Genomic DNA, 13,908 nt, shown 5'->3' with positions numbered 1-13,908 from the left:
TATTGAAAATTATACAGTTTAAATTTATGGGTAAGCAAATTTTTTTATTAATTACTTTATACCATGCATAAAAATTTTTGTATACTGCTAAAAAGGTCACCAATGGATATACTGCTAACGGCAGCAAGATGGTTGGTGGAGAGCGAGTCAAACAAGAAATTATAAAAAAAAAGATAAGATAGGATAAATAAATAGATTGATAGAGGAATAGATAGACAGATATGTATAGAAAGTTACCATAAAAAAGTAGATAAAGACAGAAAAGGTTGCCACTTAACTTTTTGTAAATAAAAAGGGAAAGCTAAGAAACCTTAGGCATCGAAGGAATATAAGAAACAACAAACTGTATTCTGAAAGCCAAATATGTAAAAGATATTGAAGTTTAATTATTGGTTGAACGTTGTCAACACACTGTATAAACAAATGCAAAATATATTCGGTGAAAATAGTCCACTCACTTACCTATAAGAACGATATAGCCTGATCTTTCCTTCTGGTCGAAATATAGCAACGCAAAAGCTTAAATCTAATATGTAATCAGGGAAAGTGTTGGTAGTAGAGAAATAAAATGTGTTAGTTAAACAAAAGTAATATATTGCTTAGCGTCAACATATAGAGTTAAATGCATTAAAAAATACAAAAAATGTACCAACAATTACCACCTGGTTGGCTACATATAAAAATAGACAATAAATCGATTAAAAAATACCTGCATCATACACAATATGTACAAAATACTGTAATGTTTTTATTAATTCTAATTTATTTATTATTTATTTATTAAAGGTTCTATTTATAACACTCACAAATTTATTAAAGTCTTTATTTGTACTAATTTATTTAACAATTAATTTATTATAATACGTGCGTTACAATTTAAAAACGCGGCGCGCGATCTTCAGATATTAACCAAATAAAATGTTTCATTTATATACACAAAATGCCGTTATCTAGAAGGATCGATGACCTTCTTCGTTAGAACGGGACCCCATCGAATAGACTGGTTTTTATCCGGCCTGCTTGGAAACCTCGAGTCGTGGATGACTCATCATAATTCAGGTCTAGAGGTTTCTGGTAAACAAGCGCCGAAATGACTAGAACAAAAACAGAATTAGTCATAATATATTTACGGTTTTAAACGCCCTAACTATCGTATCAATACATATAAAAGTAAATCGATCAGTAAAGAGAGACGCTATTAATTGAAAATTCAATAAAGCAGAATAAAATGTACACTCTTTACTGTCTGGGCTTATCTCGAGATAAAGGAAACTCTATGTTTAATAATACAAATAAAAAGATACTATTAAAAATTTTAAGAATTACAAAAAAAATCAAAATCTTTGTTGCGCAAACAAACGAACGGCACTTTGTTTTTAAAATTAAATTCCACACTGTTTTTAATGAAATCAAATGTTCTTACTAACTGTTAAAAATGTTCTTAAATGTTAAATATTCCGATTGGCCAAAAATTGATGTATAACTAGAGATGACTCTAAAAGGAATCCGCTAGCAGCATTAATTAGTTTTGAAGACAGGTGAAAAAGGTAGTTCGTACATCACCAAAGATTTAGCAATATCTCTGGTTTTTGTGACGATATGGAGGTAAACTAATATTTACTTAGAATATTGTCTTTAGATTTGCACACTTAAAATCGCACTGACTTTAAACTTACTATACTATACTTAATTGTATAAGTATGGAGCAAATTAAATTACCAACAATTTAAAGTACTAATAGATATAGATAGATTTAATCTAATACTCTAGTCTGACTACTCACACACAAGTGATTTCGTTCCCTCAAAAATTTGACAAATCGTCCCCAAAAGAAAATCTCCATTTCTCTCATTTCTGCGAAAGGCACTTACAGCACGAAACTTTCTACTCGAAAATTTTTTATTAAAAAAAAAGGTTATACATACTTTCAACCATGTTACTTAAAAAAAGTATTCTAAAACTATTATTAGAAGCAACAATATTGAAAATATATGGCGAATTTCAACTTTTGATCGCGCAAAGGGTAGAATTTTTCTATTCAAGTAGATAAATTTTAGCTACAGTAATTTGTTACGACTTCAATAAGGCAATTCAAGAACCATTTGAAGAACCATCAACTAAACCAATTTTATATTGAAATATAAGGTGACATAGGTGATATTGTGGAACCATCTTTATCAGGTAAAAGTCTTAAATTCACGTTTTTACCGACAGATTCTATTAAAATGCATATTTTGTTTGAGCTACCCGTGCTTGTAAATTTGTAAATTTTGACAAAAAATACCAGTTTAATTATAAATAATTTATTGTTTAAATTACATAAATGTGTTCCACATAATTGTAAATAATAATACTGTCGTCATAAATACTGAAATTTTGTTAAAAGTTGAACTATTATCAGCTTTTATTAGACGTTTCGTGTTTATCGCACGTTTGTAGTAGTTAGCTGATTTTTTCTGAGTTCTTCTACGTTTTGGATCAGTAAAGTTTATATGGTAGAGTCCAAAATGGGGACTAAAAGAAAAAACAAGATAAAAACTTTAAATGTAAAGATATAAAGACAGTACACAAAATAAACTTAAAATAAAAGTCCAAAATGGGGACTGAAAGAAAAAAAAATAATAACTTTAAAAGGTAAAGACATAAAAACATTACATAAAATAAACTCAAAATAAAACAAAATTTTTAATCAATTAAAAACTGTAACACCGCAGTAAAAAGCTTCTGATGTAAGTGGTATATTTAGTTAACTTAATTTAGTTGGTAAATTCCCGTACAAAAGTGCGGATGTAAAAATTCTACTTCGAATAGGGACATATGGTTCTCTGTTAGTGATCCAATTACATCGACATTTTGCCGTATAACTTATTACTTTTAAGTATGTTATATTCAATACTGCGCTGAGACTGAGGTTTGTTGAATGTTACGTCTGGTCTCGACTATTGTACGGGGTAAAAACATGGACGTTAAAAGCGCAAATAGTTAAGAAGCTTGAAGCCTGTGAACTTTGGATATACCGGAGAATGTTGAGAATTGCATGGTCTGCCAGGACCACCAGTGAGGAAGTGCTGAGAAGGATGAGTCGAGACAAAAAATTGTTGAGAACAATAAAAGTACGCAAGACTGCATACCTTGAGCACATACAGAGAAATGATAAATATAGTCTTCTGCAGGTCTTCATGCGGGGTAGAGTCGATGGCAAAAAGGGAATAGGTAGAAAGAAGAAGTCATGGCTGCGAAATATTCTAGACTGGACAAACATGACTGTAGACGAATTATTCTACGTTATAAAAGACAGAGAAACTTTTAGAAATGTGGTCGCCAACCTCCGTTAATGGGGACGACATAGAAAGAAGAATAATATTCAATGTAAACCCAATCATTGTTTAGTTTTGCAGTTAGTTTCGCAAGTACTCCAAAAGTTCACTGAAGATGAATTGATTAGTCCGAAAACGTTCTGAATTTTATTATAATCCATTTGCATTTTACTCCAGTCCACAGAGACGAAAATGTTACTGAACCTCTAAAAATCATACAAACAAGCTGAATATTGCCGAGAATTAATTTTGGGACCACAAAAAAGATGCAAAAAAAGTTTGCCACTTTTACCCCCGGCTTCCCTCTAAAACCCCCCTCGCAGTGGGTAAAAACGCAAAAAAATCGATTTACACAGAATCTGTACACCGTAGAAAAAAATGTTTCAAATGAAAAATGTAGCTAAGATCATTTTAAACAAAAATATTTATAAGCATTTGTTGTGTAAAATAAACCGTTCTCTTAGCATGTCAGTTACTCCCGCGAAATCAGTGTTCAAATCTTTTGTATCAGCTCGACGGTAAAAATTCGATATCGTTTGATTCAAGTGACTAATCGACAAAAATCAATTAGGTACCATAATTTTTGCCTGTGTCGAGAAATCTATTTGACCAAAAATACTCACAAAAAAAATTCACAAGAACAAATGAAGAAAATATGAGCGGTAAAATGGTAAAAAAAATGTATATTAGAAGATTTGAAAAGTTACCGATCAATAAGTCTTGAGAGTAACAACAAATACACTAGAAAGGAAATTTGAACTATACTAACCAAAATTGCAGCCAGGATTCAGGAAGCATTACAGTACATCAGTACAACAAATAACAGAAAATACAAATGGGTATAATATACTTTTATGGTAGGCCTTTGTAGATTTTAAGTAGGCGTATAACAGTATTGAGAAAAAGCCAATAATTTCTGTCATGTGAAATACCAGAATAGATCAACGATATATCAATCTAATTAAATATATGTATAGTAAAACAAACTTAAGAACATATTAGCTACATAAACTAACAGAAAAAGTTACGATAAAAAGCGGAGTAAGACGGAGTGAGAATTGCAGCAAAAAGTAAGGAAGGTGGGCTTAAAAATGAATATGCAAATATTAATCGCTTTTAGCATAAGCTTGCCTGATGATATAAAAGCCATATATTACGGCATTGGAGCACAAATTAATCAAACTTTTCACGTTTGAATCAGAATCAATAGAACGATATAACAGTTATTTCGGTATCTCTACTTCGTCAACCGTTCAAGCTGATTCAGATTCAAACCAAAAAATCTAACTAATGTCTTCAAAATCTTCCCACTTTCAATGGTTCGAGCAAAGAGATGCCACCTGTTCGGGGGCGAAGAACTAAACAATTAAACAAACAATCGTTTTCTCTCCTCTGGCCTGTCGAAGAAGAGAAGAGAAGAAAATACCAATTGAAAGGGAAAGACTTGCCACTTAAGGTAAATTATTCATACATCTTTATTGATATCCTCAATCAAAATTAAGTTTATTTACGAAAAGTAAAAAATAAATGTACAAAAATAACTTTGAACAAAAACATCATTATAAGATAGAAATATTATCGTAAGTATTACGCGCAGAAACGAAGGTATAAAATGATTCTGTAATGATAGGATAAGAAGAAATAAAATGTATGAAGCACTGAGCTCCTTGTGCATACCAGCAACACTGGTTAGGTTAGTAAGAATGACTGAGCAGCACACAAAATCATGTAGTATGAAGAGGATTTTCATCAGATGGGTTAGAAGTGAATTGGTATTGGAAACAATAATCAGAAATAGACGAGTTAAAACGACCGGATCCATCTTCAACATTAAACATTAATATCTGGCCCTCGCTGGTGATGTTACTACTCTAACGAAAACAAGGAAAGAATTACAAAATAAAAAGATTACCCCCCGTGTCGGTGTAATTTCCAACAAGGAGGGGTTTTGAATTGAGTAGTAGGGGCTCTTCAATACTTCTTGGAAAACACACTCAGAGGAGGGTAGTTCTCAACCTTAACACGGTGCGTCCCAATGTCTGAAAGGGAACGATCTACAGATATGTGGGACAGGTGTGAATAAGGCTTTGCCAAGTAGAGTGGTAGAGAAAAATCTCTTTACCGGTCTGATTCTGAATAATCACAAGCGGTAATTATGATTTAACCGGTTATAATACTACGAAGTAAATTACTGGTAAAAATAATCCCCCATTTGTTCAGCTCCCGTTCAGCTAGCAAGTCAACAGCTACGGGTGGAAAAACTGACATGTGGTAGGGCATCCTGAAGCTGAGAAATTGACTCCAAAGGCGGAAGAGCTTAATTACCCAACGACATTGAGATGTGGAAAGCCACGGGATGACTACCACATTAAAGATCCGTAAGGATATCCTCAGGACACCACAATGGCTGAAAATTCAAAACAAATGGCTCACAGTCCCGGGCACCCCTTAAGTGGTGTAATAATGTTCCAAAAATTGAAAGAATCGGTACGTGGAACATTCGAATCATGTACCAAGCAGGCAAAGCAGCAAATAATATTCAAGAAATGACTCGCCTGAATATAGATATTTTAGGATGCAGTGAAGTTCGATGGCCAAATTCTGGAATAGGAATTATAGGTAAAAAATAGAAAAAAATAGAGTTTAGAAATTCTATCACCAACAAAAACATATCCAGGAGCAGATGTAAGTAAAAACAGATATTAATAAGAATTTTGCGAAAATAGTTGAAGACCCTACTAGAGACATAGAAGAACAGTGGAACGAAATAAAGACATCTATTACCACAATTTCGCATGAATATCTAAAATCAAAAAGAGAAAAGAAGCAAGACTGGCTGACAGATAAAATATTACAGATGATGGAAGAGCGAAGAAAATTAAAAGGTAGAAATGACAACGAATACAAAAAGTTGCATAAGACTATACTAAAGAAGATAAAAGGAGCAAAAGAAGCACGGCTGACGGAGAAATGTACGGAAATTAAAACTTTACAACGCAAACATGACGATACAGAACACCAGAAACCAACGCAGTACAGGCATATAAACAGGCTGATTGAAATAAACTATGGCCATTAGACGGATTAAAGATGGGAAACCACCAAGACCTGATGAAGTGCATGGTGAAATTTTAAAGCTATTAGAGGCACACCAAATCACAGTTCTTACGAAGCTATTCAACAACATCTATGAGACTGGTTACTTACCAAAAGACTTGCTACTATCAATATTCATTCCACTTTCTAAAAAAGCCAACCCTAGAAAATGTGAAAAAAATCGGTTGCCTGTAAAGTCGGTTTTACGGGCGAAGATTTTACGTGACAACGTCTTTTTTTAAATTTCAAGTGTTTCTAATAAAATGCATGGGAGGAAATCAGCTTTTTTTAGATTGTCACCTTGAAATATCCATAAATTGACTGTATTTTTGTATCAAAGTGGGCTATTCCAATTAACTCAATTAATATACACAAAATAATATAAACAAAGCTTAAAAGGTTCTTTATGCTTTGAAAGTGGTTTATAAACAACTGAATTGTAATGTATATTTTACCGCCTTTAATAAATATAAAGTATAGACTAAATTTTGTGTAAAGAACAAACATTCAACAGACCTAATAGTAAAAACATATTGATTTAAGTGTGAATTTGAGATAATCTGCTGACAAAATGTTAAATCCTAAGAAAACAAAATTATGTTTTTATGTATATTCATTATACTTAATACTCTTGGGTAAAATACCTCATATCATATATGTCTTTAGACACAGTTAATAATTTTCATTGAAGTTTAAACTATAAAGAATGTTTACAATCATTGCTCAATATTAAATGGATAAATCCATAGCAATATTATAAAAGAATATAGGTCCCTAGGTAATTTCCTAAAATTATATCTGATACTGGTGGTTCCCCCTAAAATAGGACCTTCTCTATTTTAGTAACAATCTGTTTTGGGGGAACCACAACATTTTTTATATATAAGGTGAATACGCAATTATTAAACGCACAAACGCAGTTCTTTCTTCATTAAAGTGAATTTGTGTGAGGTGTTCTACTCAACTTTGAAAAATATATTAAAATATTTTAAACACTAATTTGTTAAATATGTACCTCATAATATTTGACAATAAATAATTTTTAAAATAGTTTTATAGGATTATTTATCATTTAAAAATCCCCGTCCCCTTCAGATTTCGACTGTAGCGAAATCTAACGATTTATTTTTCCCGATCTAACGATTTCTCTTTGACTTCATGTGGCACCACTGTAAGCACTCCACATTTTCACTACAGACACAGCTGACGATACTTTCAACGATTTTCAACTTTAGCGATTCAACGCGCCTAATTCTCTAGTGCCGCGCGCAGCGGACCGATCATGTTTGAGTGGGAGAGAGACGCAAGGCATTCGCCGGTCCGGCGGGCCTCTCTCTCGTTCGGTGACTCACTGTAACAGACGTGAGCGGGCGTTATACTTTTTCTTAAATGACTCCGAGCCACAACCTAATTTAAGACGTTGTCACGTCAAAACATAGATCAATTAGTTTGATGAGCCATGTACTTAAAGTACTCCTTACTATCATTCACTCGCGCATATACACCAAATTAGAAGAACACCTGAGTGAAGTTCAATTTAGATTCAGAGCAGGACTCAGAACGAGTGAAGTACTTTTTAGTTTTCAAGTTCTAATACAGAGAGCCAGGGACATCATCTGCAATGTGTATGCATGTTTCATTGATTTCGAGAAGGCATTTGATAAAGTCCCACATGGAAAACTAATCTAATTCTAAAAACATCAGAACTGGATGGTAGAGATATAAGACTGATCTCAAACTTATATCTCCCACAAAAAGCAACAGTGCGATTAAAAAATGAACTGTCCGAGATCTTCATAGTCGAAAAAGGAGTTAGACAGGGTTGCATATTGTCACCGGCATTATTTAACAGATACTCTGAAAACATTCAGCCTTGGACGAATCAGAATATGGGCTTGCTGTAAATGGCCAACTTATAAACAGTCTTAGATATGCAGACGATACAGTGTTGCAGGCAGATAGTGCGCAGGGGCTACAAACGGATGATGGATAACGTTGTAGGAACATGTAACAAATACGGCCTAAAACTTAATTGCAAGAAGACAAAAGTCATGATCATTAGCAAGAACACCAACATAAACACCAAAATTACAATAGGCGATACACCGTTAGAAAGATTAGACAAAATATTCTATTTGGGCTGCAATATTAAGGACACTTGGGATCACAGCTACGAAATAAAAACTGGTATTGAAAAAGCCAGAAGCTCTTTTAACAGCCTTATGAAGATTCTCTGCAACCTATCTTTAAGTATCAATATACACATAAGAATTCTTAGATGTTACGTCTTTAGTGTCGTCTATGGAGTAGAAAGCTGGAGCCTTACAGAAGATGCCGATTAGAGGCATTTGAAATGTGGTGCTACCGACGTATGTTGAGGGTCTCATATATACACCACCCAAGTAATAGAACTACCCTCCAGAGACTAAAAAAAGACAAAGAAATTATCAACACCGTAAAGAACAGAAAATTGGCTTACTTCGGCCACATCATGCGTAATAATAAATACCGACTTTTACAGTTGATTCTACAAGGCAAGATTGAGGGTAATGGAGGCCCTGGACGTAGACGTATATCCTGGCTGGCTAATCTTAGGAAATGGACCGGTCTAACGTTAACTGATTTATAGCTGCTATGAATAGAATAAGATGGGTCAATGTGGTCGCCAACATCTCTAGAAGATAGGCACATTTAGAAGAAGATAAACAGATTAGAAAAGGAGGCAAAATATTTTGACCTAGAAATAAACCAGGAAAAGTCAAAGTACGTGATACTCGGAAATACAGAGCAAAAAGAAAAAGGGCAGTTTACTTTCATATCTAATGAATCAAGGGAATATATTTTCAAGAGAGTGGTTCATTTTATTTATCGGGGGGTTATTATGGAAGAGAAAGGTCAGGAAAAATGGGAACTAAATGACAGATTGACAAAGGGAAATAAAAATATGGGAAGCCTAAGATCACTGATGAAATCCAAATAGATATCGAGAAAAACAAAGTTAGGGATATATAAAACAGTAATAACGCCCACAGTGGGGTATGATAGTGAAGTATGGACAATAAAAAAGCAAATACGGAGAAATTGGAAAGATGGGAAAGGAAAATGCTCAAAGCTATATATGGAATCAAAAACACGGCGGAAAATTGGGTGCGATGAATAAACAGGGAGCTAGAGAAACTCTATAACGGACCAAGCATCAGTCGCTTCATTAAGGCATAGAGAGTGAGATGGATGAGGGGACGACCCAGACAAAAGATGGTTTTATAGCGTACAGTAAGATCTCAGAAAAGAGGGAATTGATGATTGGAAAAAAAGAGCAACAAACAGTGATTAATGTTGGTAAATAGTTAGCTAATTTAGGCAAGGAGCTTACTAATCTAAAACAGTTAATTACTGAGTTGACTGATGAAAATTATCAAGATCTTGTTGATTCAAAAAAGTTGATACAAAATAAACTACTACCTCAAAAACTAACATTTATTCCGAGCAATTATGCTTGTTATTTTATGTTATTTTAAAGCTGGAGTCACATAGGTAGTCTTTAGTAGAATTTGTGGGTTTAATTAATTGCTTTTAGTAGCACTGTCGGGAGAAAAATAAGAGAAGTATTGAAAAATATATCTAAAGATATATCTTTTTAGCAAATATGGCTAAAATTCTTTCGGATGACTGAGGAAAATTTTAATATTGATACTCGACCACTAAATAATTAAAAATATGCTCCAATCACACATTTTGATGCAGAAAGCAGCTTTTCTGTTTACAAGTATATGTACCTACTCAGATCGAAGTCAAGTTGTTGATTTAGTTATCACCATGGTTATCATCACATGGTACAAAAAGGAGAAGACCTCGAAGACATTTTTACAATTTAAATCATTTTTGACAAAATAAACAATAAAAGTTATAAGTTGGATAAGAGTTTAAGAAATAAAATAAAGATTTAAAGCCATCAGCAATTAAGACCTGTCGTGTGGTAACCAAAATCCCTTTAAGATTAATTCAATTGCTTTTGTTTACACTCTCGCAAATTTTGTTGTTTTTTTTTTCGAAAAGTTAAGATTCAGTTATCACTTACCTTAAATAAGTTATTAAAACCAGGTAATAAATCACCTTACACATATCTTCTCACCTGGTCGACAACTGCTTGCCATCAGCGTCCGTTGTTAGTGTTTAAGCAGTTAAATATAATAGATAAATAATGCTAAATATTTGTATAGATGTTATTAACAGATAAGTTAATTTCAGTGCACAATTAAATAAATTAACAGTATGAATCTACACAGATTTTTTTTATTTTATTAATAATACGATGACAAGGTAGACTGTTTACAAAGTATACAATTTAGATTTTTTTGATAAAATGTACTACATTTATTACTAATTATATACAGTATAAACAAAATGATATTAATACCATTACACGTGTATTCTTAATCTTGCTACTATCTAAATTATATAGAACAATTACTAAGTTCTCGGGAAGAATTGCGTTGAGAATTTAAAACTCGACGTTTCGGCACCCATTTTGGAGCCATTATCCAGAGGGATACGGTTAAGTTCGAGTTTGGGTTCTTAATTTGACTACTCATCTCACTGACGACGTACCAGTATCTTGTTCTCAAGAAATACGAGAACCATCAAGCCCAAACAGCACTGAGGTCGCAATCTGCCTACTCCTCAGCGTCACTCGACACTGTTATCCTTAATGGCTTGGGTGATTTTGATTGTGAAGTCTATCAATGTATTTTGTCTAGATTTACCAGATTGGAATCCATATTGAAATTTGGGGATGATGTGACTTTCGAGAAAATCATTGAGTCTCTCCTTAAGTATAAACTCAAGAACCTCCCCTAGTATATAAAGTAGAGATATCGGTCTGTAGGATTTCACATCAATACGGGGTTTACCCAATTTGGGTGTCATTATAGTGTTAGCCACTTTCTAAGGAGTATGAAAGTGACTGTTTTTAAGACATGCATTGATAGTTTTTCTTAGAAGAGGGATAACATTCTAAGGAAGTTCTTTGAGGCATCATCTACTGGTATTGTGGGGTTCCGGAGCACTATTTTTGCCTATTCAGCAATAGCTCTCCGTTTACCTGTCGGTAAGGGGTGCCATGATCGGATCATTGGCCTGGATTGTGAAATGTAGAGTATTTCTGACTTTGCATTCTGTGTGAGTTTAAACATGCGATCAAAGTTTGGATTTTCTGGCCTTTGAATGTCGTTTTGAAGCAAGTTTGTGAATGCTTCGGCTTTCAGCTCTGGTGAGTTGACTATTTGATTGTCGACCAACAGATGAGAATGTTGGGTTTTTTTTGTTTTGTTAGGTCTTGTTTGTTCCAGATTCTGTAGTTTAGTTTCGAGGCAGTATCTTCCCACCGGCGAGCCTGCAAGATAGATATTTTCCTCTTAATTCTAGCAGAGATGCGGTTATATTCTATTTTAATGATAGGGTTTCTGTTGATCTTATACAGATGCAATAGCCGTCTTCTTTGCTGTATTTTGGCAATGATAGATTGTGGGAGTGCCGGAAAAATAGTGTAATATTTTCATTGGAATTGAGTTATTGAAAGCCTTGGAAATGAGATTTTCGATTTGAATTGCACTCGTATCGATACTTTTATTAGTCTCGAGTTCGCCTAACTTTGGGAGTTTATTTGTGATGTGGTGTTTAAAGAGAGGCCAGTTTGCGTTGATATAATATCTGATTTGTCTCGAGGGGTTCGGTGATAATCGGTTTTGGGTGATAATATGTCTGTGTTGACAAGAATTGGGAGATGATCGGACGTTATTGAGTCGCCTATGTGGCATCGATCAGAATGCCTTTGTTCAGAGTAGCCTGGGTGTCGCAGTAAGAGATTATCCTGAGGGTTTAGTTGTTGGGCATGTGCAGTTCAATTGCCAGGAAGTCCGTAATAGGAGTCCAAAAATTTTATGGGAACTTGTACTTAGAAAGAAATATGTTTAATAAATATACCGTTCCCGCGGGACATTTGATAACGGTTTCGATGGATTATGGTAGATCCTGCAAAGTTTGAATAAGTGTAAACTACAATTTAGTGCACCTAGGGTAAAATACATAAGAGGGTTTTTATAAATTGAAAGAGGAAGTCATTTTGACCTTATTGTTATAGCCAAACCGGACACATATGTGGCCGAAGATTCTTTCTATGACGTGGCTGGTAACTCCTGTAATCAGATCCCGTTTTCCGGAAGGATGTTTAACAATACAATGGTATTGAATGTGATTATGTTTTTGATATCTGTGTTGAGGTCGAATGAAAGATTTCCTGTCTTTTTGGACAGCCATTTGAGTATGCAGTGTGGTCACCACTGCAATTTGGGCATTTTGGGGAGGTTAGAGTGGGACAGTCGCTTGCTTTATAGTTTTGGCCACAGTTAAGACATATAAAGGAACGTTGTCTGCATTTCAGATCATTGCGGTCAATTCTGTTCCGTTTTATGTTAAAATGGACTTGTAGGGTGATCATTTCAGTCTAGAGATTGAGAAGTTCATTGGTAGCGGAGTACTACTTGTACGAATTTTCTGGGATACGATCCTCAGAATTGTCAGTGATGAAAGGGGTATAGGGGTTTGACATCATTGCCGCGGTCTGTGAGCGGGTTACAGATCGGGTGGAAGTGGCAAACGTGGGCGAGCCTGGCATTTCACGGGTCTTGGTACTACAAACAAACAGAGCATCTAGATCACTGCAGCCTCACAGTGATAAAGGAGGAGTAACAGGCTTGTCCTACCTGATATGTATGAACGATGGATCATCAAATAAAAGTGGGCAGGACACACGGCCAGAATAAAAGACGATCGATGGAAAGATGCTACTATAATGGAGATCACGTGGGAACAAACGAAGCGGCCACCATCACGATGACTCAATAAAAATTTAATGAAAATGGCGCATGATCGACTTAATTGGAAACAAAAGAATTAAGCATATTTTCAGCAGTGGACGTTTAAAAGGCTAAATAATTGTCTTTCTTCTCTTTATTGTTTCTATTGCCGTGACATTGTGTTTTACAATTCTCTAGGGATTTCAATTTATCCTAATTTTTATTAGTGTTATACGAGAATATAGAAATAATTCGTTGTTTAGAATTTTTATTACAGCTCATAGAATGTTTCCTTGAAATAGGTTTACCTCTAAACTAAGCTTGTGTTTCAGTTTTCTAAATATCGAAAAACGACATTTTTTGCTGTAATAAAGTAAGTTAAATGCTTATATAAGGTCGCCTCTAATTAACTTTTAAACACAATTATAAGTTTTTATTACATTAATTTAATTTAGTTTATTATTATTGAAATTATGTGATTTATATTTAACTCTAACTATTTTATTATAATTAAAAATTCTGTTCTTGATTACAGTAGGTACTAGTAAGACAGACAAAATATTTACTAGCTTTGTTATTTAAGAATAATTATCGTTTATAGTTATAGATATTTATAAATGTACCCATCCATCTTTTTAAGC

The 13,908-nt window shown here is 34.0% G+C and overlaps 1 long non-coding RNA gene across 1 annotated transcript; it reads right to left on the bottom strand.

Annotated features, from left to right (window-relative positions):
• Positions 1 to 573: 573 nt before the first annotated feature.
• On the bottom strand, positions 574 to 10,647 carry LOC140433275 (uncharacterized). The gene is made up of 2 exons (XR_011949914.1): positions 10,492 to 10,647; positions 574 to 1,094 (listed from the first exon to the last, which is right to left on the bottom strand). It is a non-coding gene; the product is annotated as an uncharacterized lncRNA (long non-coding RNA).
• Between the last annotated feature and the right edge of the window lie 3,261 nt (positions 10,648 to 13,908).

The sequence above is a fragment of the Diabrotica undecimpunctata genome, chromosome 2 (genome assembly GCF_040954645.1).
Source record: "Diabrotica undecimpunctata isolate CICGRU chromosome 2, icDiaUnde3, whole genome shotgun sequence".
Taxonomy (NCBI): domain Eukaryota; kingdom Metazoa; phylum Arthropoda; class Insecta; order Coleoptera; family Chrysomelidae; genus Diabrotica; species Diabrotica undecimpunctata.
Note: the sequence above shows the minus strand (reverse complement) of the source record. Positions and strands in the feature narration are given on the sequence as shown.